Source organism: Cherax quadricarinatus, chromosome 18, assembly GCF_038502225.1.
Source record: "Cherax quadricarinatus isolate ZL_2023a chromosome 18, ASM3850222v1, whole genome shotgun sequence".
NCBI lineage: Eukaryota > Metazoa > Arthropoda > Malacostraca > Decapoda > Parastacidae > Cherax > Cherax quadricarinatus.
In genome coordinates this window covers 9,311,760-9,339,475 of record NC_091309.1, presented here as the reverse complement: position 1 = coordinate 9,339,475, position 27,716 = coordinate 9,311,760, and the positions used below count along the sequence as shown (strand labels likewise).

General features: G+C 45.7%; 1 protein-coding gene across 4 annotated transcripts in view; it reads left to right on the top strand.

Annotated features, from left to right (window-relative positions):
* Positions 1 to 27,716, top strand: part of LOC128689359 (secretin receptor) — a 270,899-nt gene that overhangs the window by 9,301 nt on the left and 233,882 nt on the right. The gene's annotated exons all lie outside the window — the stretch shown is intronic.

Sequence of the window (27,716 nt, the reverse complement as noted above, 5' to 3'; positions counted from 1 at the left end):
TGCGCTCTCTCTCTTCGGGGTTTCGTTTCCCCTTTCCTTGCCTTTCCCTGCTCTCTCTCTTCTGCCTCCTCTTCTGCTTTCGTTTTTCTTGCTCTTTCTTCGTTTCCTCTGCCTTTCGTTTTCTTGGTTCTTCTTTGCTTTCTTCTGTTTTCTCTTTCTTTGCTTCGTTTTCTTCTTAGTTTTCTTCTTGCTTCTTCGTTTTTCGTTTTCTTCGTTTTCTTTGCTTCTTTCTTTCTTGCTTTTTGTTTTTTGCTTTTCTTGTTTCTTTCTTGCTTTTCTGCCTTTCAGTTTTTCTGCTTCTTTCTCTCGCTCTCTCCTCTCTTGCCTCTCCTCGCTCTCTGCTCTCTCTCGCTCTCTCATTGCCTCTCTCTCTCCTGCCTCTCACTCTCTCTCTCCTCTCTCTCTCCTCTCTCTCCTGCCTTCTGCTCTTCTCTTCGCTCTCTTTGCTCTCTCGTTTCCTCTCTCGCTCTCTTCCGCTCTCTCTCTGCCTTCCTTTGCCTCTCTGCTCTTCCTGCTCTCTCGTTTTCTCTTGCTCTTTCTGCGCCTTCTCTGCTCTCTCTCTGGCTCTCTGCCTTCTCTCTTCTGGCTCCTCTCTGGGTTTTCTCGGTTTTCTCTGGTTTTCTGCTTCTTCGTTTTCTCGCTCTTCTCTCGCTCTTCTCGCTTCTCTCTCTCGCTCTCTCTCGCTCTCTCGCTCTCTCGCTCTCTCTCGCTCTCTCGCCTCTCCTTTCGCTCTCTCTCTCTCTCGCTCTCCGCCCGCTCGCTCTCTCGCCTCTCGCTCTCGCTCTCCCTCTCTCGTTTCTCTCCGCTCTCTCGCCTTCGCTCTCTCGTTCTTCGCTCTCGCTTTCGCCTTCTCGCTCTTCTCGCCTTCCGCTTCTCTCGCTCTCTCTCGCTCTTCACTCTCCGCTCACTCTCGCTCTTCCTCGCTCTCGCGCCTTCCTGCCTCGCTCTCTCGCTCTCTCGCGCTCTCTCGCTCTCTCTCTCTCTCTCTCTCTCTCTCTCTCTCTCGCTCTCTCTCTCGCTCTCTCTCTCTCTCTCTCTCTCTCTCTCTCTCTCTCTCTCTCAGCGAAGGGAACTTAGTTTCGCTGTTGACGTGTGTGGTTGGTGGTGGCATGTGTGCTGGCAGAGACTTCTGCACAATAATGCTCCTCCAAAACTTCTTGATTTGTCTCGGTTTCCGAGTCTTCAGCCTCGAGTTCAACCACAACTTTCTGAAGGAAAGCCCAAATTTTACTCCCCTCCCCCTCTCATAAACCGTTTAAGGGACATCCTCTGAAGTTAGTACTTGGGTTTTTCTCGATAATCTCTCTATATTTTTTATGATAAATTTTGCACATGTGCAACACTTGGATATCTTTATTGAGGAAACGTATCGCCACAGTGACTTCATCAGTCCTATACAAAGAAAGAAATGTGACGATAAGGAGGAGTTTGAGGTAATAAGTCCCTCAGCCTGATTTCCCTGTGTTTCACATGTGTTTAATTTATCAACTTGTCTGTTCTCTGAACCACTTGTCTACATTTTATGATGTTACCACACTGGCCGTCTCCCACCACAGCCAATTCTTCAAACCTGTTTTCCCCGACTGTAAAAAACACACGTTCGGAAATTTACAATACGCTCCGCGCTGCCTGACGTAACCCACTGTTTATTTTTAATTTTGCTACTGTGCGAAAAATATCGTAGGATAATATGCGCAATCTAACTCGACCAAGGACAGCAAAACTGAGTGCTCGCTGCGTCCAGTATATATATATATAAACAGGTTGACCATCAAGGTTGGGTGGCTCTTTGAGTAGTAATGTCTGTCGTTTGTAACTCCACCAGAAGGGTGAGATGTCTGTAGAGGGACAAGTCTGTCCTGACAAAATATCTCCATGTGACGTTGTCAGGGGGAGATTGGTGACTCTGTTAGGGTAGGACTGGATGTTAATTTTGCTACTCTTAAGACTCGGATTCAATGATAATGAAATGCTTCTTGACCTTTGTGATCTAATTATGGTGATGTGCTTGTGTGAAATTGATCTAAAGTTTAGAATCTCAATATCTCTATCTCTCTCTCTCTCTCTCTCTCTTTCTCTTTCTCTCTTTCTCTGTCTCTCTCTCTCTCTCTTTCTCTCTCTCTCTCTTTTTCCCTCTCTCTTTCCCTTCCCCCTCTTTCTCCCTCTCTCTGTCTTTCTCTTTCCCTCTTTCTTTCTGGCTCTCGTTCTTTCCCTCTTTCTTTCTGGCTCTCGTTCTTTCCCTCTTTCTTTCTGGCTCTCGTTCTTTCCCTCTTTCTCTCTGGCTCTCGTTCTTTCCCTCTTTCTCTCTGGCTCTCGTTCTTTCCCTCTTTCTCTCTGGCTCTCGTTCTTTCCCTCTTTCTCTCTGGCTCTCGTTCTTTCCCTCTTTCTCTCTGGCTCTCGTTCTTTCCCTCTTTCTCTCTGGCTCTCGTTCTTTCCCTCTTTCTCTCTGGCTCTCGTTCTTTCCCTCTTTCTCTCTGGCTCTCGTTCTTTCCCTCTTTCTCTCTGGCTCTCGTTCTTTCCCTCTTTCTCTCTGGCTCTCGTTCTTTCCCTCTTTCTCTCTGGCTCTCGTTCTTTCCCTCTTTCTTTCTGGCTCTCGTTCTTTCCCTCTTTCTTTCTGGCTCTCGTTCTTTCCCTCTTTCTCTCTGGCTCTCGTTCTTTCCCTCCATCATTCAATCTCCACCGTAGTACCCTAGTAATTCTTGAACCAACAGTTACAATTGATTAAATTTAGTTAGGCCAGACGGTTCACCAGGTCGGAATACTTAATAGACTTCATCCAATTTCAGAATTTAATTTTCCTCGTCTTCTCCATTTTGAGCATCCTCTCTCCCCATGACGGACTCCAAACTTAAAAATATTAAAATGTCTTGGAAAGCAATCACACACACACACATATATATATATATATATATATATATATATATATATATATATATATATATATATATATATATATATATATATATATATATATATATATAAAAGGAGCTTAAAGCTATTAGTGAAATTGAAAGAAATTCAAAATATTTCTTTTCATATGCCAAAAACAAGGCAAATACCACATCTAGTATCGGGCCCTTACTCAGACAGGATGGGACTTACACAGACAGGATGGGACTTACTCAGACAGGATGGGACTTACTCAGACAGGATGGGACTTACTCAGACAGGATGGGACTTACTCAGACAGGATGGGACTTACACAGATGACAACAAGGAAATGAGTGAAATATTGAAATCCCAGTACGACTCTGTGTTTAGTGAACCACTAATCGGTCTGAGGATCGACGACCCAAATGATTTCTTCATGAATGAGCCTCAAAACTCCATAAATGTATGCCAGATTTCCGACATTACCCTAACTCCGATAGATTTCGAAAAAGCCATTGACAACATGCCTATGCACTCAGCCCCGGGCCCAGACTCGTGGAACTCTGTTTTCATTAAAAACTGCAAGAAACCCCTCTCGCGTGCCCTAAGTACACTATGGAGGAGGAGCTTGGACATGGGTGAAATTCCAGTCACTTAAAACAACGGATATAGCCCCACTCCATGAAGGTGGCAGCAAAGCATTAGCTAAGAACTATGACCAATAGCTCTGACGTCACACATCATAATCTTTGAAAGAATGCTAAGAAGCAGGATTGCAAATCACATGGATTCCCAAAATCTACACAATCCAGGGCAACATGGGTTCAGGGCAGGTCGCTCCTGCCTCTCACAACTACTAGATCACTATGACATGGCCTTGGATGCACTGGAAGAAAATCAGAATGCAGATGTAATATACACAGACTTTGCAAAAGCATTTGACAAATACGATCATGGCGTAATAACCCATAAAATACTTGCTAAAGGAATAACTGGGAAAGTGGGGAGATGGATCTTCAACTTCCTAACAAATCGAACACAAAGAGTAGTGGTCAACAGAGTTAAATCGGAGGCTGCCATAGCACAGTACTCGCCCCCATCTTATTCCTCATCCTCATATCAGACATAGAGATATACATCACAGCACCATATCATCCTTTGCGGATGATACTAGGATCTGCATGAGGCTGTCATCTGCTGAGGACGCGGTTAACCTCCAAGAAGATATAAACAAAGTTTTCCAGTGGGCAACGGTAAACAATATGATGTTCAATGAGGACAAATTCCAACTACTCCGTTATGGAAAACTGGAGGAGATAATAACTAGAACAGAGTATACTACTGACTCCGGCCATACAGTAGAGCGGAAAAATAATGTAAGGGACCTGGGAGTAGTAATGTCTGAGGATCTCACTTTCAAGGATCACAACAGTGTCACGATCGCACGTGCAAAGAAAATGATAGGATGGATAATGAGAACGTTCAAAACGAGAGATGCCAAGCCAATGATGATCCTTTTCAAATCACTTGTTCTCTCTAGGCTGGAATACTGCTGTACATTAACATCTCCATTCAAAGCAGGTGAAATCGCAGATCTAGAGAGTGTACAGAGATCCTTTACTGCACGTATAAGTTCTGTCAACCACCTTAACTACTGGGGACGCTTGGAAGCACTTGGCTTGTACTCGTTGGAACGCAGGAGGGAGAGATATATCATAATCTACACTTGGAAAATCCTGGAATTAATGGTCCCAAATCTGCACACAGAAATCACTCCCTACGAAAGTAAAAGACTGGGCAGGCGATTCAAAATGCCCCCAATAAAAAGTAGGGGCGCCATTGGTACACTAAGGGAAAACACCATAAATGTCCGGGGCCCAAGACTGTTCAACAGCCTCCCATCAAGCATTAGGGGAATTGCCAATAAACCCCTGGCTGCCTTCAAGAGAACTGGACAGATGCCTGTGGCTCGTACGTTGGACTGCGTGCGGCCAGCAGTAACAGCCTAGTTGATCAGGCCCTGATCCATCGGGAGGCCTGGTCATGGATCGGGCCGCGGGGGTGTTGATCCCCGGAATAACCTCCAGGTAACCTCCAGATGCTAGCCCTAGGCCTTTCGTGTTGAAATCAACACATCAGGAGCTTGCAATGTTGCAGAAATAAGTAGGAAGTCCAAGTAGTTTCGTTCAGAGGAATGATTCTAGCTTGAATGCTACAGTTAGAATCGTTCCCCTGAAGTTGTTGTGTTTGAAAGACTCGTGACTCAGCTCCTGGGCCCGTCTCCTAGACATGGACTTTGTTCATTTCTGCAACATTGCAGAAATGAGTAGAAATGTGTTTATTGCAACACGAGAGGTCTAGAGCTATCATTCAACTTCCCCTGTGGTTGTTTTGCATCTTCTGTCTCTTATTGGCGATTGTTGCATGCATATATATGTATATATTTGATACACAAATTCATTAATAGCCCACAAGAAGTATAAATATACTCCATAATACTTCAGCTAAATGGTAAATGACACCAGGAGCGTGTTATGGCAGCTGGCTTAGTCTAACACACACTGGAAATCAAGGCTTCCCTGGAAGACACAGTGGTAGTGTGTGTCCCATACCATGGCTGAGGCAGGAGGAAATAAGACGCTGATTTGGCTTCTTCAGACTTCTCTCAGTATTCCTTTCCTCTTGCCAAGACTCACTTGGAACTCTCGCCACTCTAACCCTCGCATCCTATTAACTTTCTTCTTCATTAACTTCCCTTTTTACCCTTCTGGCTCAACTCTTCCGCTGGATTTTTCCTTTTTCAGTCCAACTTCTTCACTGTGTGTGTACTCACCTAGTTGTGGTTGCAGGGGTCGAGTCACAGCTCCAGGCCTCGCCTCTTTACTGGCCGCTACTAGGTCACTTCCCGTTCCATGAGCTTTATCATACCTCTTCTTCAAGGTATGTATGGATCCTGCCTCCACTACATCACTTCTTAGACTATTCCAATTCCTGACAACTCTGTGACTGAAGAAATACTTCCTAACAACCCTGTGTGTGTGTACTCGCCTAGTTGTACTCGCCTAGTTGAGGTTGCAGGAGTCTAGTCCTAGCTCCTGGCCCCTCCTCTTCACTGGTCGCTACTAGGTCACTCTCCCTGAACCGTGAGCTTTATCATACCTCTGCTTAAAGCTATGTATGGATCCTGCCTCCACTACATCGCTTCCCAAACTATTCCACTTCCTGACTACTCTGTGGCTGAAGAAATACTTCCTAACATCCCTGTGATTCATTTGAGTCTTCAACTTCCAACTGTGTCCCCTTGTTGCTGTGTCCCATCCCTGGAACATCCTGTCTTTGTCCACCTTGTTAATTCCTCGTGTGTGTGTGTGTGTGTGTGTGTGTGTGTGTGTGTGTGTGTGTGTGTGTGTGTGTGTGTGTGTACTCGCCTAATTGTACTCGCCTAATTGTGGTTGCAGGGGTCGAGACTCAGCTCCTGGTCCCGCCTCTTCACTGATCGCTACTAGGTCCTCTCCCTCTCTGCTTCCTGAGCTTTGTCATACCTCTTCTTGAAGCTATGTATGGTTCCTGCCTCCACTACTTCACTTGCTAGGCTATTCTACTTCCTGACGACTCTGAGTGAAGAAATACTTCCTAACGTCCCTCTGACTCGTCTGAGTCTTCAGCTTCCAGTTGTGACCCCTTGTTTCTGTGTCCCCTCTCTGGAACATCCTATCTCTGTCCACCTTGTCTATTCCCCGCAGTATCTTGTATGTCGTTCTCATGTCTCCCCTGACCCTTCTGTCCTCCAGTGTCGTCAGTCCAATTTCCCTCAACCTTTCTTCGTACGGCATTCCCCTGAGCTCTGGGACTAGCCTTGTTGCAAACCTTTGTACTTTCTCTAACTTCTTGACGTGCTTGACCAGGTGTGGGTTCCAGACTGGTGTTGCATACTCCAGTATGGGCCTAACATACACAGTGTACAGTGTCTTGAACGATTCCTTATTAAGGTATCGGAACGCTATTCTCAGGTTTGCCAGGCGCCCGTATGCTGCAGCAGTTATTGGTGTGTGTGTGTGTGTGTGTGTGTGTGTGTGTGTGTGTGTGTGTGTGTGTGTGTGTGTGTGTGTGTGTGTGGTGTACAGATCAACCTCACAGAAGGTAATACTCATATAAGTAGTTCTGCTGGAGTGATATCTTTCAAGTTGCCATAGCTACTGCACTGAGTGGAACGCTTGGCAATATCTTCATTGTCTTACCAACATCTGCCAGCCTCGCATGTGAAGGAGGGTAGCACAGCCTCGCATGTGAAGGAGGGTAGCACAGCCTCGCATGTGGAGGAGGGTAGTACAGCCTCGCATGTGAAGGAGGGTAGCACAGCCTCGCATGTGAAGGAGGGTAGCACAGCCTCGCATGTGAAGGAGGGTAGCACAGCATCGCATGTGCCGGAGGGTAGCTCAGCCTAGCATGTGAAGGAGGGTAGCACAGCCTCGCATGTGGAGGAGGGTAGTACAGCCTCGCATGTGAAGGAGGGTAGCACAGCCTCGCATGTGAAGGAGGGTAGCACAGCCTCGCATGTGAAGGAGGGTAGCACAGCCTCGCATGTGAAGGAGGGTAGCACAGCCTCGCATGTGAAGGAGGGTAGCACAGCCTCGCATGTGGAGGAGGGTAGCACAGCCTCGCATGTGGAGGAGGGTAGCACAGCCTCGCATGTGAAGGAGGGTAGCACAGCCTCGCATGTGAAGGAGGGTAGCACAGCCTCGCATGTGAAGGAGGGTAGCACAGCCTCGCATGTGAAGGAGGGTAGCACAGCCTCGCATGTGAAGGAGGGTAGCACAGCCTCGCATGTGAAGGAGGGTAGCACAGCCTCGCATGTGAAGGAGGGTAGCACAGCCTCGCATGTGAAGGAGGGTAGCACAGCCTCGCATGTGAAGGAGGGTAGCACAGCCTCGCATGTGAAGGAGGGTAGCACAGCCTCGCATGTGAAGGAGGGTAGCACAGCCTCGCATGTGAAGGAGGGTAGCACAGCCTCGCATGTGAAGGAGGGTAGCACAGCCTCGCATGTGAAGGAGGGTAGCACAGCCTCGCATGTGAAGGAGGGTAGCACAGCCTCGCATGTGAAGGAGGGTAGCACAGCCTCGCATGTGAAGGAGGGTAGCACAGCCTCGCATGTGAAGGAGGGTAGCACAGCCTCGCATGTGAAGGAGGGTAGCACAGCCTCGCATGTGAAGGAGGGTAGCACAGCCTCGCATGTGAAGGAGGGTAGCACAGCCTCGCATGTGAAGGAGGGTAGCACAGCCTCGCATGTGAAGGAGGGTAGCACAGCCTCGCATGTGAAGGAGGGTAGCACAGCCTCGCATGTGGAGGAGGGTAGCACAGCCTCGCATGTGGAGGAGGGTAGCACAGCCTCGCATGTGGAGGAGGGTAGCACAGCCTCGCATGTGGAGGAGGGTAGCACAGCCTCGCATGTGGAGGAGGGTAGCACAGCCTCGCATGTGGAGGAGGGTAGCACAGCCTCGCATGTGGAGGAGGGTAGCACAGCCTCGCATGTGGAGGAGGGTAGCACAGCCTCGCATGTGGAGGAGGGTAGCACAGCCTCGCATGTGGAGGAGGGTAGCACAGCCTCGCATGTGGAGGAGGGTAGCACAGCCTCGCATGTGGAGGAGGGTAGCACAGCCTCGCATGTGGAGGAGGGTAGCACAGCCTCGCATGTGGAGGAGGGTAGCACAGCCTCGCATGTGGAGGAGGGTAGCACAGCCTCGCATGTGGAGGAGGGTAGCACAGCCTCGCATGTGGAGGAGGGTAGCACAGCCTCGCATGTGGAGGAGGGTAGCACAGCCTCGCCGGTGGCGGAGGGTAGCACAGCCTCGCATGTGGAGGAGGGTAGCACAGCCTCGCATGTGGAGGAGGGTAGCACAGCCTCGCATGTGGAGGAGGGTAGCACAGCCTCGCATGTGGAGGAGGGTAGCACAGCCTCGCATGTGGAGGAGGGTAGCACAGCCTCGCATGTGGAGGAGGGTAGCACAGCCTCGCATGTGGAGGAGGGTAGCACAGCCTCGCATGTGGAGGAGGGTAGCACAGCCTCGCATGTGGAGGAGGGTAGCACAGCCTCGCATGTGGAGGAGGGTAGCACAGCCTCGCATGTGGAGGAGGGTAGCACAGCCTCGCATGTGGAGGAGGGTAGCACAGCCTCGCATGTGGAGGAGGGTAGCACAGCCTCGCATGTGGAGGAGGGTAGCACAGCCTCGCATGTGGAGGAGGGTAGCACAGCCTCGCATGTGGAGGAGGGTAGCACAGCGTCGCATGTGGAGGAGGGTAGCACAGCGTCGCATGTGGAGGAGGGTAGCACAGCGTCGCATGTGGAGGAGGGTAGCACAGCGTCGCATGTGAAGGAGGTTAGCACAGCCTCGCATGCGAAGGAGGGTAGCACAGCCTCGCATGCGAAGGAGGGTAGCACAGCCTCGCATGCGAAGGAGGGTAGCACAGCCTCGCACGCGAAGGAGGGCAGCACAGCGTCGCACGCGAAGGAGGGCAGCACAGCGTCGCACGCGAAGGAGGGCAGCACAGCGTCGCACGCGAAGGAGGGCAGCACAGCGTCGCACGCGAAGGAGGGCAGCACAGCGTCGCACGCGAAGCTAGGTAGCAGCAGTGTGGTACTGGCATCTACTTAATTTCCTAAGAAAAGTGAGGTTCCCGCTTGCCGTATTTAGGATTCATATAGAGGAAGTCCTGCTCTCTTCTTTAGTGCTCTATAAATAAATTGGGGTGGCCCGGTGGCCTGGTGGCTGAAGCTCCCGCTTCATACACGGAGGGCCCGGGTTCGATTCCCGGTGGGTGGAAACATTTCGACACGTTTCCTTACACCTGTTGTCCTGTTCACCTAGCAGCAAATAGGTACCTGGGTGTTAGTCGACTGGTGTGGGTGGCATCCTGGGGGACAAGATTAAGGACCCCAATGGAAATAAGTTAGACAGTCCTCGATGACGCACTGACTTTCTTGGGTTATCCTGGGTGGCTAACCCTCCGGGGTTAAAAATCCGAACGAAATCTTATCTTATCTTATCTTGGTCTTCTCGCAGCTGGTCCTCCCTACCTCCCCTCGTCCCTCCCCTCCCCCTTCCCTCTCTGCAGGTGTTTGTCAATCATCGTAAAGCCTGTGTCTTGTTTAGTAGTGTGTGTTAGTTTGTGTGTATGTACACTCATCTATTTGTGGTGGCAGGGGTCGAGTCACAGCTCCTGGTCCCGCCTTGATGCTGGTGGAATTATCTTAATCCATTGTGTGATTGAACCTGACTACTCCCTTTTCCCCAAGTATGTGATCCTTACTTTGTATGTAGCGTTATAAAGAATTCTTTAAGTTACTCCTTGATACCTGGTTATCTGGTTCCTGCGCCTCTGCCGATATGTTCGACAGGATTTAGACTCGCTTTTTTTTTATCAGTTAATCTAGGTTCAGCTTCTACTTCCCGTATACTGTACTACGTCTCAGAGCAGCCGCAGCCGCCGCCGCCTCCTCCTCCTTGATTTTGGAGTTAAACTCGAGCAGCCACTTGTCTGCTCACCCTATTGTATGTTAATGGTTCTCCTCATCTTATCATTGTCTTCTCTTATTTTTGGATAAATGGCAAATAGTGGTGGTAAACGTAGTAGTGGTTATAGGTGGTAATTGTAGCATGAGGTGTTAGAAGGTAGTAGTAGCTGTAAATGGTAGCTAAAATGGTAAGTTGTGGGAGTAGCTATAAAAAAAAATAATTCCCATTAAGCGCTGAACTTATATGGGCCATTCAGTGCGAGATGTAGTGGAGGCTTGATCCTCCGTCTGCTGAGCGCCAGACGGATACTCTTCCTATTTGTACTCAGCTAAGCCACTAACATCTGTTTTATTGCAGTGGTTGTGAATCATCAGTAGTTGTTGTTGTTGTTGTTGTAGAAACAAAAGCAGGAGCTGGAGCGTGAACTCGCACCCGGAAATAAATATATTACAGACTCCAAATATCCTGTAAAAGAAAACTGGAAAAATCCTCAGTCATATTTATCAGTAGAGTCAAATTAGTCTGCTTTATTGCACTGTTCTGGATACACATCTGTAACCAGTGTCGAGTGTGTTCATTCCCTACTCTTACCTGGGCAACCAGGCTGTTGGTGCTGGCGGCCCGCATGGTCATCACAGTCGGGGAGGAGGTAGTGATCTCTTTTCCTCTTGAAGACATCTACTGTTGTGTTCTTATATTTTTATCAAGTGTCAGCTATCATCTAATTGGTTCCAGTTTACATATATTTTTCTCCTGAAGTTAACTAATGAAGCGAAGGCAACACAGTGTTGCAGGTGTGAGTTTTGGCTTCACTTAACTAACCATCTCCCTTTCTTCCTAATTTAATAATCTCTCACTTCTTCCCTTCCCTCTCTCAACCAGGAGTCCTCTTCATTCTTTTCTCCTTTTCTTTCTTAATTTCATTACGATCCATTTGTGCCTATTCCTCTTTTCTCCTGTCATTTTACATCATTCTGCTAGATTCGCCTTTTCCTGGCCTGTCTCTTTTTTTCTCTTTCTTTCCCTTCCTCAGTCTGTTCTTCCCTCTCTCTCCATCTATCTCCGTTCTTCTTCACCCTGCCTCACTATCTTCTGTACTTTGATGCATTATTTACTATGGTAAGCTGCCCATCACTGTGTTATCTCAGCCAGCCAGGATGCTGCCAGGGAGAGAGAGAGAGAGAGAGAGAGAGATAGGCAGTTGTAGAGAGATGTAGGGAGGGAGGGAGGGAGGCAGAATCGGGAAAGAGAAGAAGGGTTGGAAAGATGTAGGGAGGACATGAAAGACACAAGAGGAGAGGGAGGAGAGAAGGGGAAAAAAAAAAGACTAAAGGCAGGAAGGAGAGAAGGAAGGAGAGGGACCGAAAGATTCGGCGAAATAGCGGATAAAAAGTAGTCAGAGATATTTGAATTTATGCCTGCTTTATTTTCATTATTTGTTAGTTATTCTCGTTTCTCTTTCCACCATTGTTTAGTAGTTGACTCTAAATAAATGGGGACCTTCACAATGCAGGGACCTTCTCAATGCAGGGACCTTCTCAATGCAGGGACCTTCTCAATGCAGGGACCTTCTCAATGCAGGGACCTTCTCAATGCAGGGACCTCAATGCAGGGACCTCAATGCAGGGACCTTCTCAATGCAGGGACCTTCTCAATGCAGGGACCTTCTCAATGCAGGGACCTTCTCAATGCAGGGACCTTCTCAATGCAGGGACCTTCTCAATGCAGGGACCTTCTCAATGCAGGGACCTTCTCAATGCAGGGACCTTCTAAATGCAGGGACCTTCTCAATGCAGGGACCTCAATGCAGGGACCTTCTCAATGCAGGGACCTTCTCAATGCAGGGACCTTCTCAATGCAGGGACCTTCTCAATGCAGGGACCTTCTCAATGCAGGGACCTTCTCAATGCAGGGACCTCAATGCAGGGACCTTCTCAATGCAGGGACCTTCTAAATGCAGGGACCTTCTAAATGCAGGGACCTTCTAAATGCAGGGACCTCCTAAATGCAGGGACCTCTTAAACGCAGGGACCTCCTAAACGCAGGGACCTCCTAAACGCAGGGACCTTCTAAATGCAGCGACCTTCTAAATGCAGCGACCTTCTGAAAGCAGGGACCTCCTAAACGCAGGGACCTCCTAAACGCAGGGACCTAAACGCAGGGACCTCCTAAACGCAGGGACCTCCTAAACGCAGGGACCTTCTAAATGCAGGGACCTTCTGAATGCAGGGACCTCCCAAACGCAGGGACCTCCTAAATGCAGGGACCTTCTATATGCAGGGACCTTCTAAATGCAGGGACTTCCCAAACGCAGGGACCTCCCAAACGCAGGGACCTCCTAAATGCAGGGACCTTCTAAATGCAGGGACCTTCTAAATGCAGCGACCTTCTGAAAGCAGGGACCTCCTAAACGCAGGGACCTCCTAAACGCAGGGACCTCCTAAACGCAGGGACCTCCTAAACGCAGGGACCTCCTAAACGCAGGGACCTTCTAAATGCAGGGACCTTCTAAATGCAGGGACCTCCTAAACGCAGGGACCTCCTAAACGCAGGGACCTCCTAAACGCAGGGACCTCCTAAACGCAGGGACCTCCTAAACACAGGGACCTCCTAAACGCAGGGACCTCCTAAACGCAGGGACCTCCGAAACGCAGGGACCTCCGAAATGCAGGGACCTCCGAAATGCAGGGACCTCCGAAATGCAGGGACCTAATTACCCCTGTTAATTAGTTAAGTTCTGTTTAATGACATATTAGCTTTCCTGTTTACTGTTGCTAGTTATTAGTGTTGCAGTAATTACTTTTCTCGCTTGATCACCCTCATTAGTGTCGTGATCATTAGCCTAATTGTCTCGTCCAAGGAGAGGAAGATGGCCCCCCCATGTTTTAGGCTCTTGATCCGAGTATTTGGAGCTACCGTTTCGTACGGGTTATGCGTCGCCTGTCCCCTCAAGAACAAGAAGAGACCTTCCAAACACAAGCAAGGAACAAGAACGAGACCTTCAGAACACAAGCAAGGAACAAGAACGAGACCTTCCAAACACAAGCAAGGAACAAGAACGAGACCTTCCAAACACAAGCAAGGAACAAGAACGAGACCTTCAGAACACAAGCAAGGATCAAGAACGAGACCTTCCAAACACAAGCAAGGAACAAGAACGAGACCTTCAAAACACAAGCAAGGAACAAGAACGAGACCTTCAAAACACAAGCAAGGAACAAGAACGAGACCTTCCAAACACAAGCAAGGAACAAGAACGAGACCTTCCAAACACAAGCAAGGAACAAGAACGAGACCTTCAAAACACAAGCAAGGAACAAGAACGAGACCTTCCAAACACAAGCAAGGAACAAGAACGAGACCTTCAGAACACAAGCAAGGATCAAGAACGAGACCTTCCAAACACAAGCAAGGAACAAGAACGAGACCTTCCCCCCAAAATAACAATCAAACGAGCATGAAACAAAAGTTACAGACACAGCTCGTTTTTCTATCCCCGGACCACACATTAAAACCTCACGTCTTCAAATACGACAAAAAAAAAGTGGGGGGGGGGGGGACCCGAAAATGTTGATACTACATTCCACCTCATCATCGAACCTTTGTGTCTCGCCTCTTTAATTTTCTGTATCTCCCTTATGGGTTTAGAGCTTTTTTTACAATCTGGAGGTTATAGGCTGTTTGGTAACTTGCGATGCATTCATAATGTATGCAAAAATCACCACAGGGAAGGGAGTGGTGTGATAGCTCTAGGCCTTTCATGTTGCAATCACATCAGGAGCTTGCAATGTTGCAGAAATGAGGTCCAAGCAGTTCTTCCCACCCTGAACGAATCTTGCTCAGATTTCCTACTCATTTGTGCAACATTGCAAGCTCCTGATGTGTTGATAGCTCCAGGCCTTTCGTGTAGCAATCATTTAACTCTTCCCTTGTGGTTGTTTTGCATCTTGTATTGCTTCTTTATTTCATAGAGAATAAAGTCTGATGCTGGGAAGCCTGACAAAGACTGACGGGCGTGCAGGTGTTTGCCGTCAAGACTGACGGGCGTGCAGGTGTTTGCCGTCAAGACTGACGGGCGTGCAGGTGTTTGCCGTCAAGACTGACGGGCGTGCAGGTGTTTGCCGTCAAGACTGACGGGCGTGCAGGTGTTTGCCGTCAAGACTGACGGGCGTGCAGGTGTTTGCCGTCAAGACTGACGGGCGTGCAGGTGTTTGCCGTCAAGACTGACGGGCGTGCAGGTGTTTACCGTCAAGACTGACGAGCGTGCAGGTGTTTGCCGTCAAGACTGACGGGGGTGCAGGTGTTTGCCGTCAAGACTGACGGGCGTGCAGGTGTTTGCCGTCAAGACTGACGGGCGTGCAGGTGTTTGCCGTCAAGACTGACGGGCGTGCAGGTGTTTGCCGTCAAGACTGACGGGCGTGCAGGTGTTTGCCGTCAAGACTGACGGGCGTGCAGGTGTTTGCCGTCAAGACTGACGGGCGTGCAGGTGTTTGCCGTCAAGACTGACGGGCGTGCAGGTGTTTGCCGTCAAGACTGACGGGCGTGCAGGTGTTTGCCGTCAAGACTGACGGGCGTGCAGGTGTTTGCCGTCAAGAGTGACAGGTGGGGTAGCTTCACGAGTACCGATAAATAAGTCTGATATAAACTGATAGATTATAATCAAACTGGACACAATAACACTGGACACAATACCACTGGACACAATAACACTGGACACAATACTCACACTGGAACGCATCTGGCAGCTGCATTAGTGCCATTGGTTCCTCCATTCGCTAAACCTCTGGCTGGATCCCTTCCATCACTTCCTATGACGTAGATATTGCTATTGAAACGCCCGCCCAGGAATGTCATTTGAGACAGATTAGGTGTGTGTGTGTGTGTGTGTGTGTGTGTGTGTGTGTGTGTGTGTGTGTGTGTGTGTGTGTGTGTGTGTGTGTGTGTGTTTTGTCGCTCCGTTGTACCATGAATTATGCATTAGAATTCGCAGAACAGGCGATATGTTCACAAACACTAATCTCAGGTCGAAGGAGATTCGAATCTACGTACGATGCATGCAGGGGATGAGATTAAAAGCTGAAAGCTACCTGCTTGAAAGCCTTGGACCAAAACGTCTAGCGTTAGCTGGGCGCCAAGGTATTGAACCAGTGTGGTACGGTGGTAGAGCACTGCGTACCTTGTTCCAAGGTGCTTAGGTTCGATTTTCCTTCGACCTAAGATTAGTGTTTGTATGTGTGATATATATATATATATATATATATATATATATATATATATATATATATATATATATATATATATATATATATATATATATTTACACACAAACGTACTGATAGTCTGATAAACTCTTAATATCAGTCTGATAAAGGTCTTGTAAGTGCTATTATATGCGTTCTTAAATGCTCTTAAATATTCTTAAAATATTAAAAAAAAAAGTGTAAGAGAAATGCTACCATGATGGTGAGTGGAGGCTCCCTCACATTCAACATCATCCTCCCACACTCCGCCCGAGGGAATTATCCTCCAGAATGTGCACCCTAATTTTGTGGCTAATGGCACCAAGATGAGTGTAAATTTTTCATGATTGGTAAGGTAAATAGCGGAGGCGGAGGTGGGTGTTAGGTCTGATCTTGTGTGTGTGTGTGTGTGTGTGTGCGCGCGCGCGCGGTCTAAGTGGATGGAAATCTTAGTGCTTTCTGTCTGTCTCTGTCTCTGTCTCTTTCTATCTCTTTCTCTCGTTCAAGTGAGAGAATTACAAAAAATATACTTTTAACTGGAGAGAGAGGAACAGAGGCAGGCGACAGACGTCGGTGAGGAAAAAGGGGTAAAGAAGCAGTCAGGTGGAAAGTCAGAGGATGAAGATGTAGTGGGAGAGGGAGGAAAACAAGCAGTAAGGAACTGAAGGAACGAGAATTATCGTCAACGGCAGTAGAGAGTCAAAACGAAAGATCAGTTTGTGGAGAATCAGACACCCTCTCTAGTGGCCTGAATCTCATTTGCAGCCTGCAATGTCCGCCCTGGAAAGCGCTCCCGACTTACCACAATCTGTTTATATTACGCAAGTTTCCCCAATTTTCCCACCTTTACACGAGTCGTAATAAGCGATTAAACTGCCTAAGTGATGTTCTTGTCTCTTTCCAGTGCCCTCTTTACACGTCGTAATTTTTTTTTTTTTTGAAAGGAGAGGCATCTTAGCTCACTTTAATACACTATACTGTTACCATTAATTCCCTTTGGTTTTTATAATGGTCAGTGGATCCTGGACATCGCAGAATTTTTTATTTATATACAAGACCTTTAAAATCCCTATAAAAGCTATTGTCTTGTAATTAAGTTTAAAGTCTGCAATATTGTACAAAGGTGTGTTGAAAATAATGTTAAATATCGACAGATTGTCATACATCGTCCTCCAGTTTTCCTTCTATTTCTTCTCTGTATTTTCCTGTTGTTTACAGTTTCTTCCGCTTCTTTGCCCACTCTTTCGTAAGAAGCGGCGCTGCCATCGAGGCGGCGGCGCTGCCATCGAGGAGGCGGCGCTGCCATCGATCAGACGACACCTAACTTAAGCCACTCAAAATATGAAAACAGCCAAGGGAGAATGAACCTTAATAAATCCTTTAATAAAGGCCAGTTTCGGGGGCATCTTGAAGTGAATGATCCCGACCTATTTTTTTTTCTAGTCTCGCAAGAGACCCGGAGGAAGTCGCCCCGTTCTTCTGGACTCTCTCAGAAATGCTGATTATTCAACTCTTACATCTTACATGTCAAGGAACCAATGAGATACTTGGCAATAAACAACACGCCATCTTTCACGGTCAAAGTTTTTGGGGAAAACGCTCCACCAAGTTCCCCAATAACAGAGTAATAAAGCTTTGCCTGTTAAGCTTCTGTGTAGCTTGTGTGGCAGATGACGTAGACATGTGTGGTACAGTGTGCAAGAGCTGCTCTTTAATCATTATTTGATCAAGCTTGCTTTTACACACACACACACACACACACACACACACACACACACACACACACACACACACACACACACACACACACACACACACACACACACACACACACACACACACACACACACGCACGCACGCACACGCGCTTTCTGATGACCTGTTATGGTATTTCATTACGAAGACGTTCCGTCCAGCACAGACTTGGTGTCTCGTAGGTGTAACGTCAGATTAATGAAATATCATTTTATGTTTTGTGTTTAACTGCGGATGAGTAGGGATGCAGTTAAAATAGGCGATAATCGAAGACTAAGAAAGATGTTGAAGATGAACACGAAGGATGAAGTAGGTTGTACACATTGTTGCGTTGACAGGTGATGAACACACGATTAGCTCCTCTTGTTACCTCAGCCTTTGTGGGTAGAGAGAGACAGACACAGACAAAGAGATTCTCTTAATGCATTCTCTTTCTGTTTTCTGTATCTATGGAACCATTGTTGAATTCTCTCTCCTCTATATCCTAGCCTCTTGTTCACCTCCTCTTCTCGTACTTCTTTCCTGTCCCCTTACCCTCCTCCCGTTCTCTCCTCTCTTATCCCCTCCCTTTCTCTCCTCTCCTCCGTTTCACCTCTTCCTCCTCAACAGATATCTTCGAGACACAATGGGATGTCCTGTCATCCGCCTTACCCATATAATCTCCTTTTCTCTCCCCTTTCACTCTTCATGCCTCTCCTCCCCTCTTTCCTTATTCACCTTACGTAATTCTCCCCTTTCTCTCCCTTCACTTTCCAGTCTCCTTCCATTTTCTTCATCGACTCTCCTCCTCGTTTTCCCTAATCCCGTTCTTTCTCGTATTGTTTTGAAAGGCAATCGCGAGGGCAATTGTCAAACTAAAAAAAAAAAAAATCTTCAAAGTTTATATTTAAGGCACTTTTGTTGTTGTGAGAAGGTTAGGTAATAATCCCAAGATGTTGCATGGCCTTTACGGGTTTATTGCTTCCCAATTCTCATCTTAAGAACATGTCTAAAACAAGTAGATAACTGGTAGATTAGTTACCTTTTGTTTACATTTCTTCTTTCACATTACAGCTGTGACCACCGTTGGCTCTAACTCCTCTGATGGTCGAGGATATGCACTAGTTTTTACTCTCAGTGTGATACATGGACACTTTCATGGCAAAGTTATATGCACTTCTTGCAGGGACAGATTGAGGTGCAGGAGGCTGGGGGATTATGGGATACTGGTGGGTGGGTATCTTTCGCTGTTCATTAGGGTACATGGGGCCGGGTTATGAGATATTGGGGGAGATATACCTCATGGCTAGTAAGTTATTTTAGGTACAGGTACACACAAATATGGCCACACCAATTATCATACATAGTAATGTGTGTAAATTACCCAGGATAATCCCAAATATAAGAAAGTGACTTATTTCCATTGGGATCAGAGAGAGATTCCCTTTAGCGTCGACATCGACCTCTGGAGTGCCGCGTTGGGCTGGCTGGTGAGTGGGTGTCGAATACTAACACCCACTTTGGGTGTTGTCGGGTCGTGTGCGAAGAAAGAGAAAAATGGTGGTGGAAAGTGGGTTGGTTGGTCCCAGGAAGAGAAGAGGAGCCACGACAACAAAGGCTTCCTGGTTCACCTTGCTCTAGTCTTCAGAGGAAACCCACAGGGAGACCCTCGCCCCCAAGGAAGACCCCCCTCCCCCAAGGAAGACCTGGGTGCTGGAGGACTTTGTTGTTCCACCTGGCAAGTGTCTCCCAGGGTGAATGTTTGTTTTTTTTTTTTTTAGCACGGCAAAATTGGATACGTCCGTAGTGTGTTGCTACCAGTAAAGATAATCAGGTGTTGCACGTGTCTTCCTCATCAACATGTGTTGCTTCCAGTAAAGATGATCAGGTGTTGCACGTGTCTTCCTCATCAACATGTGTTGCTACCAGTAAAGATGATCAGGTGTTGCATGTGTCTTCCTCATCAACATGTGTTGCTTCCAGTAATTAAGTGTTGCAAAGTGGGAACAAAAGTTAGACATATTTTCTGTCATTTTTTTTTACACACAGGCTGTCTCTCTCGCATGTCGACAGCGTGTCAGCCTGGGCCGGGAGATAATGTCCAACATGCCGTTAAAGGTTCAACAGCTACGACAGCTTCAAAGGTCGTGTCCCGGAAGAGCTGGAGTTACTATCACCTGGGAATTACCGTCTCTCGGGATGACCTTTTCCTCGCACAAGAGAAATTATTTTTGTTTTATGAAGATATCTCCATCACAGAGCGGGCAACAAAAATTATATGAGAGAGAGAGAGAGAGAGAGAGAGAGATAGAGAGAGAGAGAGAGAGAGAGAGAGGGAGAGGGAGGGTTGGGGAAGATAATCTGAACTGCATTACACTGATGAAGAGAGGGGGGAGAGAGGAAGGTCTTTTGAATGGTAAAACTTTAAAAGTGGGAGAGTTTTAAAAAGTAAGAGAGAAAGAGAGTGAGTTAGGGGTAAGGAACACTTGAGGAAGGAAGGAGAGAGAGAGAGAGAGAGAGAGAGAGAGAGAGAGAGACCGAGGACAGCGTGAAACAAGCTTTTATACCACAAGACGGGCAGAAAGCAGCAACTTCACTCTGGCTGTACCCTTCTCCAGAACATCACTTCATCTGAGATCATTTATCCCCCGGATGACTGAGTATGGAACACATTCGTACAGCATAATGATGTCAACGAGATAAAGTCAGTTGATCAAATGAAAATGCTGGCCCACAGATGGCTCCAACTTCATCCTGTTCCCTACTTGTATGTCTCATAACAATAAAAATGCTTTCAAATGAGCTGATGTAGGTAACAGCTCTTAGCTTGCCAATAAAGTTAGGAATCCTTAACTTGTAAATAGCTTGTCAATAAAGCTAGGGATCCTTAACCTTGTCAAACCCTGTGTTAAAAAAAAAAAAAAAAAAAAAAAAAAGAGGGAGGAAGAGGTGTGACTTGGAAAGGTAAGTGTTTGGAGGAGGAGGAAAGAATAGAAATTGTGAAATTTTATGTATGTATATATATAATGTAATTATATATATATGTGTATATATATATATATATATATATATATGTGTGTGTATATATATATATATATATATATATATATATATGTGTGTGTATATATATATATATATATATATATATATATATATATATATATATATATATATATATATATTGTGTGTGTGTCGTGCCGAATATGTAAAACTGGTCAATTAGCAAGAACTCATTTAAAATTAAGTCCTTTCTAAAATTTTCTCTTATACGTTTAAAGATATATTTTTTTCATTAATGTTGATGTAAAAATTTATAATTTTGCACCAAAAGGAACTTAGAAAACTTACCTAACCTTATTATAACAAGAAAAATTTATTTTAGCCTAACCCAACTAAATATATTTTAGATTTGTTTCCAGTAATTTAATACTAAACAAACACAGTGAAATATATTTTTTTCGTTAGGTTAAGAATGATTTTGGCAAAATTATTGCATACACAAATTTTCACTTGTCCTATATGACAAGATGAGCGTTGCTATTTAAGCCAAGATCGCAAGTTCTGCCTATTCGGCACGACATATATATATATATATATATATATATATATATATATATATATATATATATAATATAGGGAGGTACCACCTCTAGAACTGTTATAGGGACCCTCATCCTCAGAGAAAAGAATAAACTTGCTTCAGGGAAAACTCAAGGTTCTCCCTGAAGCTGTTTGAGAATTTTCTCCTACCACCCCCTATATTTTATGTATATTTTATTTAAAGACAAAATACATTGACAAAACATTCACAAAAATACGATAGAAAGTAAAACAACATAGGTGACTCAGAGCTACATCTCGAATACTTCGTCCAGCTCCCCGGCGGTGGGCCGCGTGCCCAGAATGCTGCAGGCATTTCCTCTCTGTATTGCAACACTGAGTCTCTGAAAGAGGAAGCTGGTCGCCCTGTGGTCCTTGGTTTCTGAGATGAGCTTTTCACCCAGCTCTATTAGGAACTTTAGAGCACACTTGCCCCATGCTCCAAGGGTCTCCGACCCTATTGGGATGAAGTTATAGCAAGGGGGAAGGTCTTCATATTTGCGGATCTTCTGGGTCTCCCTGTGGCTGGCAGCTCCACCCCCTTCCACTACGGAGTATGGCAAGTAGGTGTCTGCCAATGTGGCGGCACATGTGTAGTCCCAGGCAATCTGCTTTCCATCCTTCCAAGGTAGCATAGTGGCTCCATCAGGACGCTTTTGACTTCCGTCAGACCTCTGCACTTGGGGTTCCCGTTGAGCTGGGCAACGGGCTGTGGCGAGGCTTCTCTTTATGATGTCATTGACCTCCTCATGCCTGGCATACTTTCTTTCTGCTGTGTGACACACGAGACCATGAAGTCCGAATTGATCAGCTGTCGCCCTGCCGCAAATACACCTATGTTCGGTGAGGATGTGGGCGGCTAGGCGAAGAGCAACACCAGTCCGAATGGCCTGTGGGTCTAGTCGAGTGCCCAAGATATATATATATATGTCGTGCCGAATATGTAAAACTGGTCAATTAGCAAGAACTCATTTAAAATTAAGTCCTTTCTAAAATTTTCTCTTATACGTTTAAAGATATATTTTTTTCATTAATGTTAATGTAATTTTTTTTAATTTTGCACCAAAAGAATCTTAGAAAACTTACCTAACCTTATTATAACAATAACAATTTATTTTAGCCTAACCCAACTATATATATTTTAAATTTGTTTACAGTAATTTAATACTAAACAAACACAGTGAAATATATTTTTTTCGTTAGGTTCAGAATGATTTTGGCGAAATTATTGCATACACAAATTTTCACTTGTCGTATATGGCAAGATGAGCGTTGCTATTTAAGCCAAGATCGCAAGTTCTGCCTATTCGGCACGACATTATATATATATATATATATATATATATATATATATATATATATATATATATATATATATATATATATATATATATATATATATATATATATATATATAATGTCGTGCCGAATACGTAAAATTGGTCTATTAGCAAGAACTCGTCTAAAATTAAGTCTTTTCTAAAAAAATTTCATTTATGTTAATATAAAAATTAATTTTGCACCAAAAGCACCTTAGAAAACTTACCTAACCTTATTATAACAAGCGCAATTTAATTTAGCCAAATCTAACTAAATATATTTTAGATAAGTTTACAATAATTTAACAGTAAACACAGTGAAATATATATTTTTTAGTTAGGTTCAGAGTGATTTTTGCGAAGTTATTGCATACACAATTTTCGCTTGCCTTATTCAGCAAGAAGAGCGTTGCTATTTAAGCCAAAATAGCAAATTTTACCTATTCGGCACGACATAAATATAATACTGATGCTCGCATACATTCTCTCTTTTATCCCCTGGGACATGTTAGTTATTATTGAGCTGACAAGTGTTCCTTACACTTCAGTTAGGTTTACTTGTATGAGTAAATGTATACACAAATAACCCGCACATAAAAGAGAGAAGCTTACGACGACGTTTCGGTCCGACTTGGACCATTGACAAAGTGACTTCGTCAGTGGTCCAAGTCTGACCGAAACGTCGTCGTAAGCTTCTCTCTTTTATGTGCGTGTTATTTGTGTATCATTCCAGTCACGGTATTGTGCCTTTTTTGTTATGAGTAAATGTGAAGGACCAGAGGAGAACGAGACTATATTATTTACCAGAATTGGCTACACTAGCAGTGTTCTGCTGCTGTATATGATCCCCGGTACGGCTGGAAACATTACGACGTGTTTCCTTTAAGACACCTGCTGTCCACGTTCAACTAGCAGTAAAATAGGTACATGTGTATTAGTGGACTGGTGTGGGTCGCATCCTGGGGACAAAATTGACTTAATTTGCCCAAAATGCTCTGCATAATAAGGGGCTTTCTGTATAGTACTATGTCATTGATGTCAACTAGGACTGTATACTTTGTACGTGTAGAAATATATTATTATTAGTGTTATTATTAATTATTAATATTTATTATAGTGGGTACTGAAGCCGCCGTGTTCCATCACTTAGCAGTGAGGCAGAAATGAAAAGTCTGCCAATGAAAATTGAATCAAGCTTGCAGAAAATGGACTTGTTTGGTGAAAACGTTGAAGTTGAAAATGAGAGAGAGAGAGAGAGAGAGAGAGAGAGAGAGAGAGAGAGAGAGAGAGAGAGACAGAGAGACATAGAGAGAGAGACAGAGAGAGAGAGAGACAGAGGAGGGGGGGGGAAGGGAAAGAACGGAAAGATAAGGGGGGGAGAGAAAGCTTATAGATGAACTTGGTGCTGATTAGCTAGTGAGAGAACTTTTCGAACTTTCTTAAGGAGAGGTGAGAGGTGCAGAGACCTGTCTACAAAGGTCCATACGTCCCATTCTCAGGCGCTGTAGGGCCTCTGCGGATTTAGCGCTTACCCATGAATATAAAATGCAAAGGCACGTAGGTAACTCTCTCTCTCTCTCTCTCTCTCTCACACACACACACACACACACACACACACACACACACACACACACACACACACACCCACACATCCATTGCAGGAATTTTTCCCGGAAATTAAAGTTTTATCTCTTTAGAAAAGCCTTGCACAGGTTTGTGTGTGTGTGTGTGTGTGTGTGTGTGTGTGTGTGTGTGTGTGTGTGTGTGTGTGTGGTACTGACATTCAGTTAGTGAAAGTGTTTCGTGAACACTGTACCTGGATTTTTATGTAAGTTCTGACAATAACAGAATAAGGGAATTGACTGAGTGGTATGGAGTGGGTGCTGCGCCTACCCGGTGAGTGGGCGGGTGGGCAGGGTGAAGGAAAAGTGGTGGGTGTTAAGGGGGGGGTGGAGAAATGAGAAGGATTCGAAGTGTGAGTGAATGGGAAGGTGGATGAATGAAAGGGGCAGGTGAAAGGAGAAAGAGGGAGGGAGGGAGGGAAAGTCCCCAACATCAGTGTTTGTTATTAAAAGGTCCAGGAACTAGACCTCATCACCAGTGTTTGCTAATAACGGGCCCGGAAACTAGGCCCCAACATCCATGTTTGCTAATAACATCATTGTTTGCTAAGCATATTACATTAGCAATCAATGATAGACCAATAGTGAGTTGACACATCAACTGTCACCAAACATTGTGACGCAGTTATATATGTGGGCACGAGTTATTTTACGAGTTATTGACAATAGATAAAGTTGGGGTATGTTTTCCAGACTGACTGTAATGAGTCACAATGGATAAAATACCTCTATCACGGATATTTCAACTTTTATGTTGATTATAGTATAAAATACCGACTAGTTGATAACACGTGCAATAGCTGGGTTATCGTTATTGTGGAAGCGTTTTGGCCACACAGTAGGTTTCTTCAGTCAAATATAGTCAGTAGGTGTAGTAGTGAAATGAAGATGGTGTAATCAGTCCATCATGTCTTGCCCGACCACACACCATACGTATGAGCACGTCTTGCCCGCCCACACACCATACGTATAAGCACGTCTTGCCCGCCCACACGTTCCACCAGTTAAACATAATTTATAATACACTTTGTGTACCAAGCGTTGTTGGATTCTCTCCGCCTCCACTTCCCATATTTATTTTCTGTCCCCTTACCCTCCTCCCGTTCTCTCCTCTCTTACTCCCTCCTTTTCCCTCCTCTCCTTCCCCTTTTTCTTCTCTTCCTCCTCAAGACATCTTCGAGACAGAGTGGAATGTCCCGTCTTCCACCTTACCATATAATATCATTTTCTCTTCCCTTTCACTCTTCTTCATAACTCTCCTCCCCTCTCTTTCCTTATTCACCCTCCGTAATTCTCCCCTTCTTCCTCCACCTTTCTTTCCCTTCCTCCATTTTCCAGTCTCCTCCTCTCTTTTTTTTTACCGCATTTAATGAGCCACAGGTGCACAGTGTGTCTTGTACGTTAATTTGGCTATGTTACGTATCTTTAATAGAAGGCTTGTTTCATTGTAACACTGTGGCCAGCTGGCAACACATTGCAATACTGTGGCCAGCTGGCATCACCTTCATTGCAATACTGTGGCCAGCTGGCAACACCTTCATTGTAACACTGTGGCCAGCTGGCAACACCTTCATTGTAACACTGTGGCCAGCTGGCAACACATTGCAATACTGTGGCCAGCTGGCATTCATTGCAATACTGTGGCCAGCTGGCAACACCTTCATTGTAACACTGTGGCCAGCTGGCAACACCTATTGTAACACTGTGGCCAGCTGGCAACACCTTCATTGTAACACTGTGGCCAGCTGGCAACACCTTCATTGTAATACTGTGGCCAGCTGGCAACACCTTCATTGGAATACTGTGACCAGCTGGCAACACCTTCATTGTAACACTGTGGCCAGCTGGCAACACCTTCATTGTAACACTGTGGCCAGCTGGCAACACCTTCATTGTAACACTGTGGCCAGCTGGCAACACCTTCATTGTAACACTGTGGCCAGCTGGCAACACCTTCATTGTAACACTGTGGCCAGCTGGCAACACCAGCTGGCAACACCTTCATTGTAACACTGTGGCCAGCTGGCAACACCTTCATGGCAATACTGTGGCCAGCTGGCAACACTTTCATTGTAATACTGTGGCCAGCTGGCAACACTTTCATTGTAATACTGTGGCCAGCTGGCAACACCTTCATTGCAATACTGTGGCCAGCTGGCAACACCTTCATTGCAATACTGTGGCCAGCTGGCAACACCTTCATTGCAATACTGTGGCCAGCTGGCAACACCTTCATTGCAACACTGTGGCCAGCTGGCAACACCTTCATTGCAATACTGTGGCCAGCTGGCAACACCTTCATTGCAATACTGTGGCCAGCTGGCAACACCTTCATGGCAATACTGTGGCCAGCTGGCAACACCTTCATTGTAATACTGTGGCCAGCTGGCAACACCTTCATTGCAACAATGTGGCCAGCTGGCAACACCTTCATTGCAACACTGTGGCCAGCTGGGCAACACCATTGCAACACTGTGGCCAGCTGGCAACACCATTGCAACACTGTGGCCAGCTGGGCAACAGATGGTATAAAACGCCAACATTTGTGCAACTAGACAGTTGCAATGTCAGGATATTTTAAAGAAATATTTGGCCATTATTTTCGTCTTCACCTTTTTGGGGCCCTAGTTCCTAGGACTAGTTCCTAGTTCCTAGGACTAGTTCCTAGTTCCTAGTTCCTAGGCCTTTTGTAACAACATAAGAAATACGAACACTGCAGCAGGCTTACTCTCCCATACTAGGCAGGTCCTTCGCAAACCCACTAACAAAAATAATTACCTAACTCATCTTCATTGCTACCCAAGCAATAAGCTTTGCTAACCCTATTAACGCATGTGCAAGTCCCACTCAGATTCAACCCCTCTCACTCGTGTATTTACGCAAATAATTTCACTAGTCGAGACTCGAACACTCGAGCTTTAATAAAGTTGGTAGAATTACCGACAATATGTAAAGTAAAAGGACACAAGTGCAACTAATGTGACATTTATTGTGGCAACGTTTCGCTCTCCGGGAGCTTGATAAAGCTCCTGGAGAGCGAAACGTTGCCACAATAAATGTCACATTAGTTGCACTTGTGTCCTTTTACTTTACATACTCGAGCTTTATTACGCCACCCTGGTAGCCTATCAAAATTCGAGACGCTCTAATCCACTGAACTATCAGTGTCACATAAAACAGGTACCTAGGAACACTAGACATGTCACTCCTGGTGCGGACACGTACGTGGCTGTGGCAAGCTAAGTACTAATTTCATTGGGTTAGGGCGTCTCGAATTTTGACAGGCTACCAGAGTGGCGTGTAAAGCTCGAGGGCTCGATTCTTCGCCAGTGTAGTTATTTACTTAAAGCCACTTGTTCGTGGATGCATTAATCGTGTATCTAACCTATATTTGAAGCTACCCAACTTTTAAGCGTCAATGACCCTACTAGGTATACCGCTCTTGCACCAGTATAGAACTTGGTAATAGATACCGACAAATTGGTTTAGAAGTGATCAAGGTCCCAGGACCGGAACGTTTTCTAATAAATATGTCCTTGTGTATGTATGTATTAGGTTTGTGAGGAAACAGGACAAGTGTTTCCTGGTGCAGGTCTTAGTCATATGATGAGAAAGACAGCTGCAGCTTTTGGTCCTCTGACCGAAGCCTTCCGCTGGCTTATCGGTCCACCCCTTTAAAAATTATGGACATGATTATAATTTTTTTTCGTTACCGTCCATAGGCTGGATATGTTATTGGGTACACAATAAATAAGCCGCTTCGGGACAATAAGGACACTCCAGAAAAAAAAATCCATTCTGCTTTTTTGTCCTTCTCTC